The sequence below is a fragment of the Myotis lucifugus genome, unplaced genomic scaffold (genome assembly GCF_000147115.1).
Source record: "Myotis lucifugus unplaced genomic scaffold, Myoluc2.0 scaffold_324, whole genome shotgun sequence".
Classification (NCBI taxonomy): Eukaryota; Metazoa; Chordata; class Mammalia; order Chiroptera; family Vespertilionidae; genus Myotis; species Myotis lucifugus.
Window position 1 is genome coordinate 1,184,396 of NW_005871372.1, and position 7,618 is coordinate 1,192,013.

A 7,618-nucleotide genomic window follows, 5' to 3' on the forward strand; every position below is an offset into this window, starting at 1 on the left:
GAACACACCAGTGGAGCTCAAGGCTCATTTTCTTTCCCACTTTCTCTCTTTAAAAGAATAAATTGTCACCCTCCCACTCAATCTGGCTGCTCGCTCCTCTGGCCCCAATCCAGCCACCCACAAACTCGCTGCCCTGCTGCCTCCTGCCCAGATCAGCGTTGGGAGCCAGCCAGGGGAGGAGGAGGGGAGGCTCTGGGGGCCACCTTGGTGTGGGTCCCCCCACCCACCCACACTGCTGGGCCCCAGGTGTCCCAGAGGGTCGGGAGGAAGTGTCTCTCAGTGTCCGGGAAGGTGGCCCGTAGGAGGGCTCCGTCACTTTCACCTTCGCTTCCTGCTGCCTCCCTGGTCCCACGTCCCACTGCCAGCCCATCCTCCCTCCCAGTGAGTCCTGGCTCTGGTGAACAGAACTGGGGGTCCACACCTCGCATGCCTGAGCTCTGCTTTCCCGTCTCTGGGCTGCTTTAGTGGCACACGATACAGAGGAGAACAGCGCCCATGAGGTGGGGGGAAGGGAGCTGGAGGGCTGTCAGGAGGCTCAGCCTGGCCCCCAACATCCCTCAGGACAGGCGGCCTGCAGCCCAGGCAGCTGGGCCTCACTGATAGCACCTCAGAGCCCACGGGGTGTCCTCCTCTCCACCTGCTCCCGGCCCTGGCACGCGTGCTCACCTGGGCTGGTACTGATGTCCGCTTTGGAAAGGCCTGTGCAGAGAGAAGCGTCAGGGTGGCCGGGGCCCACAGCTCCCACCTCTGCGTCCTGGGCCCCCAGAAGCCCCTAGTGGAGGAAGGAGGCCCCCCGGGGGAGCTTGGGTCCAGATTGCTCTCCTGGGCACAGGTGGGGGCGGCCAGAGCTGGAAGGAACTGGGCAGACCCCAGTCTCCTCCTCCTCCCCTCCCTTCTCTCCGCCTCCTCTCTTTCCTCTCTCGGCAGGAGACAGCCCTGGGCCAGCCCCTCAGGTGAGCTAAGAGAAGCAGCAGCCCTGCTTCTGAGCCCCTGTAGCCCTGGGTGACACTTCTGAGGCTCAGTGTCCTCCTCTGTAAGCTGGGGTAATAACAAAGCTCACATCCCAGCTGTTTCAGGAGCTAAAGCATTTCGGCCCCTCGAAGGAAATATGAACCAGAAGGTAAAAATGCAAGTTACCATTGAGGGCAGAGGTCTCTCGGCCAAAGCCAGCTCACCCCGGGCAGTGAGTTGTTTGGTCCATGCTGTGTTTTAAAAAGATGTTTTAAAATTGTTGCTAGGGTATTAAATCAGGAGATTTTAGGTGTAAGTCCAGATTTCTGCCTTCTGTTGAAAATCTGAAGATCTGGTCCAAGCGCCCTCATTTACACTGAGCCATGGGAACAATTGGTCAGAGCTGGGAAAGGGCACCCCCTGCAGGTGGGGCCTATGGCCTTCAGCTCAGCTGGTCCCCACCCTGTCCACCTGGTCCCCAAAGCACTGGAGATCTGGTGGCGCAGGAGGCTCAGAGGAAGGGGCGTGTGCTGGCTCCCTTCAATCTCTTGGAGGTTAAAGAAGGCTCGGTAGGAGGTTCTTGCTCAACATAGAGAAGCAAATGTTATTGTTAATAAACAGTGCTAGTGTGTGGTTTGCTCAGACTTACAAGCTTTTAAATCCGCTGGTGTTTCATGGGGATCTCATTGCATTTACGGAGAATTATTATCGCTGAAAACCAGTCTTCCCCACACTCCGCGTCCCCTCAGGCAAGTCACTTTGCCTCTCTGAGCCTCACTTTCCTCCTTTATACAATAGAAGTTAGTAGCAGCACCGACCTCAGAGATTAAGTGAAATAAGCTGCTTATAAAACTTAGTATAGATGCTGGCAAGTAGTAGGTGTCCAATAAACGAGAGCAAACTTTGCTGTGATTATCACTGACCTCGTGCAAGCCTTTTCCTAGCGTTCCACACTCTACGCGCCCTGCACCGCCCCCTTTCTTTCCCGAAATCTCAGCCGGGTGCCCTGACACTCTGTGCAACTGGCATTCACTCCCTTTCTCCCTGGAACACTCACTGGTGTGCCTGCGAGAATAACTTGTGCCAAGGCCTGACTCAGGCTCATAGCGCAGCCCAGCCCCGTTTCAGCGGGCAGCGGGCCTCACGTCACCACTTGCCTTAATACTCCGCGCTGGTGCGCACGCGGAGCATGCACACTTATTATCTGTAAATGATAAACATTATTCTGTAAGTGATGTGCATGTGCTGCCTACTGTGCTAGCACACGTTGTCTGTTAGAACGCACCTTTCCCCAAATCGACATTTTAAAAAGTTGGCACAAAATATAAATCTAGAAGAAGGTTTAGATATTTTCTCCCCACTCCCTGTCACCTGGTGCACTCTACTTTGGGGGCCTCTGCTGTCATGGAGATCACTCTCCAGGGAGAACCTAGCCAGTGGGGAGAAGCGGGGTAGTCAGATGCAGGCCACTGAGACGTGAAGGATCCTTTGATTTGGCAAATAAACCTCCTAATGATCTGTTGATAATGCATGCATGTGTGATGGCTGAAGGTGTTGGTAGATGGGTTCATGCCTGTCTCCGGATGGAAACTCAAAGTGTTTGTTCAGGCTCAATCCCGAGTGTCTGCGGACCAGCAGGAGCACCTGAGAGCATGTGAAAAATGCAGATCCCCGGCCCCAAACCAGACCTGCCCAGTCAAACCTGCTTTGTCACTAGCTCCCATGGTGGAGGTGCGGGGGAGGGGGGGTGTCATATGTACATTAACATTTATGAAGCATTGCTCTAGACAGGGGTAGGCAAGCTTTTAAAAAATTATATATTAAAAATATTTTTATTGATTTCAGAGAGGAAAGGGGAGGGAAAGAGAGAGAAACATCAAGGAGAGAGAATCATTGATCAGCTGCCTCCTGCATGTCCCACATTGGGGATTGAACCCGCAACTCAGGCATGTGCCCTGACCGGGAATCAAACCTTGACCTCCTTGTTCATAGGTCTATGCTCAACCACTGAGCATCACTGGCTGGGCTAAAATTTATTTTTAAATAAAATATTTAAGGTGTATGACAGGATTTGATATACATACACATAGTGAAGTGATACCACAGTCAAACCAATTAACGTATCATCTCCTCCTGTGGTTACCTTTCTTTTTCGATGAGAGCACCTGAAGTCTATTCTTAGCAAATTTCCAGTCTTCAGTGCAGCGCGATTAACTATAGTCACCTGCTGTGCATTAGCTCTGTAGAACGTACTCATCCTACATAACTGTAACTAAACTTCTGTAAAAAGCCAGATAGTAAATATTTTAGGCGTTGTGGGCCATACGGTCTCAGTCACAACTATTCAACGTGGCCAGAGATTGTAGGAATGGGCCTGGTTGGGGTCCAATAAAACTTTATTTACAAAAACAAGCAGTGGGCAGGATTTGGCCCGTGGGCCATAGTTTGCCAACCCCTGCTTTAGACCTCAAAGTTACTGGCCATAAAGTAGGCAACTCCTTCAGTATATATTCTCTGGCTTCCTGAAGTTGTCTTTATCATGTGATGGCATTATCCATCCTCCCCCCTCTACACACACACACACACACACACACACACACTCATACATGTACTGTGCTCATGGTAGCCTGGAGGTTCAGTGAAGATCTATCTACATACCTACCTATCACCTATCTATCCATCATCTATCTATCTATCTATCTATCATCTATCTATCATCTCAATGTCCTAGTTTTTAAAAAAATGTTGTTTATTTACCAATAAAAAAAGTCTCCTGGCCCCTCACCACCATTAGAAAAGGGACAACAGAGGCTAGTTCATTCATGGCTTTCAATTCCGGCAGATCCGTGTTCAAATTCCAGACCTGTTTCTGTGTGACCATACGCTGATTATTTAATCCCGTTAACCCTCAGTTCCCTCATCTGCAAAATGGGAACAAATCAATACTTCCCTCACACAAGTACTCAGAACAATGCCTGGTACACGATAAGCACTCAGTGTATGTTAGCTACTATTAGGTCACTCTGGGCCCCGGGAAAACACTGCACAGGAAGGTAGAGAATCGAGTAGCAAAACAACTTCCCGAAGGATAGCCCTGCCGACCTTCAGGACAAGGCCTTCCAGACTTTTTCCAGGCAGACGTTTTTCGTTTTCACACAGCAGTGATCATTCCTGAGTTACTTTAAACGGCCCCGGGGAAATAGACAAGGCTTTCAAACTCCTACCCCACCTCCTCCTTTGAACGGGGGTCCTGCACCCCAAAGATGGTGCGCAGGTGGCCTGTGCATCTCCTTTCCCATCTCCCGCTGCGGAGGAGGATGCTAATTAAAATGAGTGGGTGGCCCACAACAGGGCACCTTGGGCCCCAGTTTCTATAGAAACCAAGTCACTCCTTCACCTTTCAACACATTTCCCTGTCTCCTGACAAACTCTATCCTCAGAGACGTGGATGGCTCTGACATCTATTCCCCTCTCCCCATTAGTCCACAGCAAGCATTGCCTGATGCGCGCTGAGCAGGAGCAGCCATGGAGGACGGTGTGTTAGGCTTTGCAGGCACTGTCCTGGCTAATCCTCACGCCAAGCATATGGGGTAAGAAGTCACCCTATTTTCAGCTGAGATGGCCCAGCAGCACAGTTAGCCACACCAGCTCTGGATTAGTGACGGAGGGCTCCCGTAACCAGGCTAGGCGGCTTACATAGCAGAAATTCATGCTCACAGTTCTGGGGATCAGAAGTCCGAAATCGAGATGTTGGCGGAGGGCCGCGGGGAAGGAGCTGTTGCAGGCCTCTGTGCTGGGCTTGTAGATGGCCGCCTTCTCCTGTGCCCCTTCACATCCTCTTCCTGTGCGTCTGTCAGTCTCTGTGTCCTAACCTCCCCCTTTTATAAGGACGCCAGTCATATTGGATTAGGGCCCACCCTAATGACCTCACTTGAACTTGATTGCCTCGGTATAGACCCTGTCTCCAGCCCTGGCCTGTGCTGCTCAGTGGTTAAAGCCTCGGCCCGTGCACTGAAGGATCACGGGTTTGATTCCCAGTCCAGGGCACGTACCTGGATTGCAGGTTCGATCCCTGCAATTGATGCGTCTCTCTCACATAGATGTTCCTCTCTCTCTTCCCCCTCCCTTTTCCATTCTCTCTGAAAACAATGGAAAAAATATTCTCGGTTGAGGATTAATAAAACAAAACAAAAAGATCCTGTCTTCAAAGAAGGTCACAGATTTAAGTTCTGGGGTGAGGACACCTACATATCTTTTGTGAGGGGGGCACGATGCAGCCTGTAACAGGCAGACTGGCTCTATCACCGACCAGCCACTCTATCTCATTAAACCCTGGTTTCCTCCTTTGTTAAGGGGGATACTATCTCCCATGTGGGTTGCTGCATGAGGACTAAATGAGATACCTGGCACTACACCTGGTGCTAGCCAGCCCTCTTGTTATCAAGGGCAGTAGGTGCTGGGCATGCCCACCGCAGAGCCCCCAGACCACCTGAGCTCCCCTGTGGCTGCGGGGACCCAGCTGTGCACAGAGACACTTACCTGACTCAGCACACGCACCTCGTTCTGTGCCGGGGATTTCTCGGTGCTGCGGGAGCTTGCTCAGCCCGCACGGGACAGTCGTAAAGTACCAAACATTTAAAGCTCCCAGTGGCAACCCCAAGCCCTGAGGGATAGGGTCAGCAGTTAAACACTCCAGCAGTTAAACACTCCAGAAGTTGCCTGACAGTTCTTACCCCATATGCTTCCCATAATGATCATTCCCTAGTGCGTCCTACATGGGTCCCAGCGTGATTGAGCCCAGCTGCCCGCACTGGTAGTTGATGCAGCCCTCACCTGCTGCCTAGGAGACAGAGTGATAAACAAAGCCTGATGACTTCGTTTGAGCACCTGGATCCAGCTATGCCTGAAGGCAGGACTTCTTTTGTAACAAACGAGTTTGTGTTAAACCCTTCTCTTCTCTGTGTAAGGTTTCTCTCATCAGTCATCAGATTAATATACTTCAGTGTTTCAACTATTCTTCCTTCTAAGACCACACCAATATTACCAACAATGTCTAGCACGGCTGGCTGTCTAGTTCTACCCCTTGAGTCTCCCAGCTGAGGGCTTAGGTACCATGGAGCGGAGATGAGCCAACCCTGATGTGTCTGGTCTCAATTCTTGACCCACAAAATCCATGAACATAATAAATAGAGGTGCTTTGAGTCATCAGGATGGTAACCAAACCAACCTCCCACTCTATGCGCTGTGTCCCTGAAGAAAAAGATAACTCGAATGCATGGCACAAATAAATAATCTTTAATTTCAACAAACAGCTCCCCAGCATACCAGACGATACGCCGTGGGAAAAGCTACAGAAGCATCCAACAGAGATACCTATTCTAACTACGCTAACTCCTTAGCACAAGAGAAAGAACTTTGGTTCACACACATACGGGAAGGTCCTCAGATATGACGGGAAAGAGCGCGTCCTGGGTGAGGGTGCGGCGGCCGCTCTAACCCACGTCACTGTCCTCGGCAGGTCAAAGCCACCAGGATTTGGTTGAAAAAATGCTGCTTTTGCTCTACCATGTTCTAGTTTCTTGACATACATACACGCTACTATTACTGAAGGCGGGGTCTTGGCCGACAGGACACGAGGTGAAATTTCACTGATGGGAGAGGCAGAGAGAGGGAGGCTCAGGACGGAGTCCTGGCCACTGCCTTGCTCACCAAGAGGACACACGGGCACACACGTTCACTGGTGAGGGCACACGCACGGAACATCCACGCACACCCACAGGGAGTGCCTGGGAATCGGCTGGCACAGGGAGACATTCAGTTAAACCAGGAGAGGTTCCTGACGCTGCCAGCTGTTGGTGGCCCACTGGTTCTCCAAATGGTCTAATCTAGCTATCACGCCCCCGAAATAGAAGACAAGGGGCTTACGCTGTGGGGAAAAGATACCAGGTTCGAAGCACCCCAGGGCACAGCAGCCTGCTCCAGTCACCCGGTGGGTGTGCATTTTGGCATGGGGGTCGGGCCTCGCCCACACTGGCCAACTCTCGGAAGAGGTCCCCTTGGTGGAGCCGGCCCCCTTTGGGACGCCCTTTCTCTGGCTTGAAGACTGAAAGTGCATTTTTCGGGGGAGAGGGGTGTCAACAAGAGCAAGCACTGCCAGTACGTCTCAGCAGCGCGCACTCACGGCACACGGGATGGGGCTTCTGGAAAGTTCTCAGGCCTCGCTCATCGAGGATGGCACTTCGTGATCAATAGTCAGCTTCCTCTCAGGTCTGGGAGGATTTGGTGTGTGTGTGTGTGTGTGTGTGTGTATGTAATAGGTAGATGACACGATGACACATTTTTTTGTCTTAAATTTTCTTCCTTTTTCTTATTTTTTTTTTCTTTTAACAACTGACTGGTGCCTTCCCTGCAGCCTCAGGTCACCTCCAGCGACGCAGGAGACACGCGGTCCCACTCAGCCCGGGACCGCAGGCTGTGCCACTGCTCCACGGCCGTGCGGTGGGTGTTGACCATCCCCCCCCAGTGGTTGGATTCCGAGGGGCCCGAAGAGTCCTGGCCGATGACAATCCTCCCGAGGAAGTCGTTGCTCCTCTTCATGTTGTGCCCAAACACTAGAGAGCCCCAGGGCCGGGGGGGGGGGGGTGAGGCAGGAGGAGGAGGGGACAGA

At 51.9% G+C, this 7,618-nt stretch overlaps 1 pseudogene; it reads right to left on the bottom strand.

Moving 5' to 3' along the window:
• Positions 1–6,225: 6,225 nt before the first annotated feature.
• LOC102432983 overlaps positions 6,226–7,618 on the bottom strand; it is a 31,508-nt pseudogene continuing 30,115 nt past the window's right edge.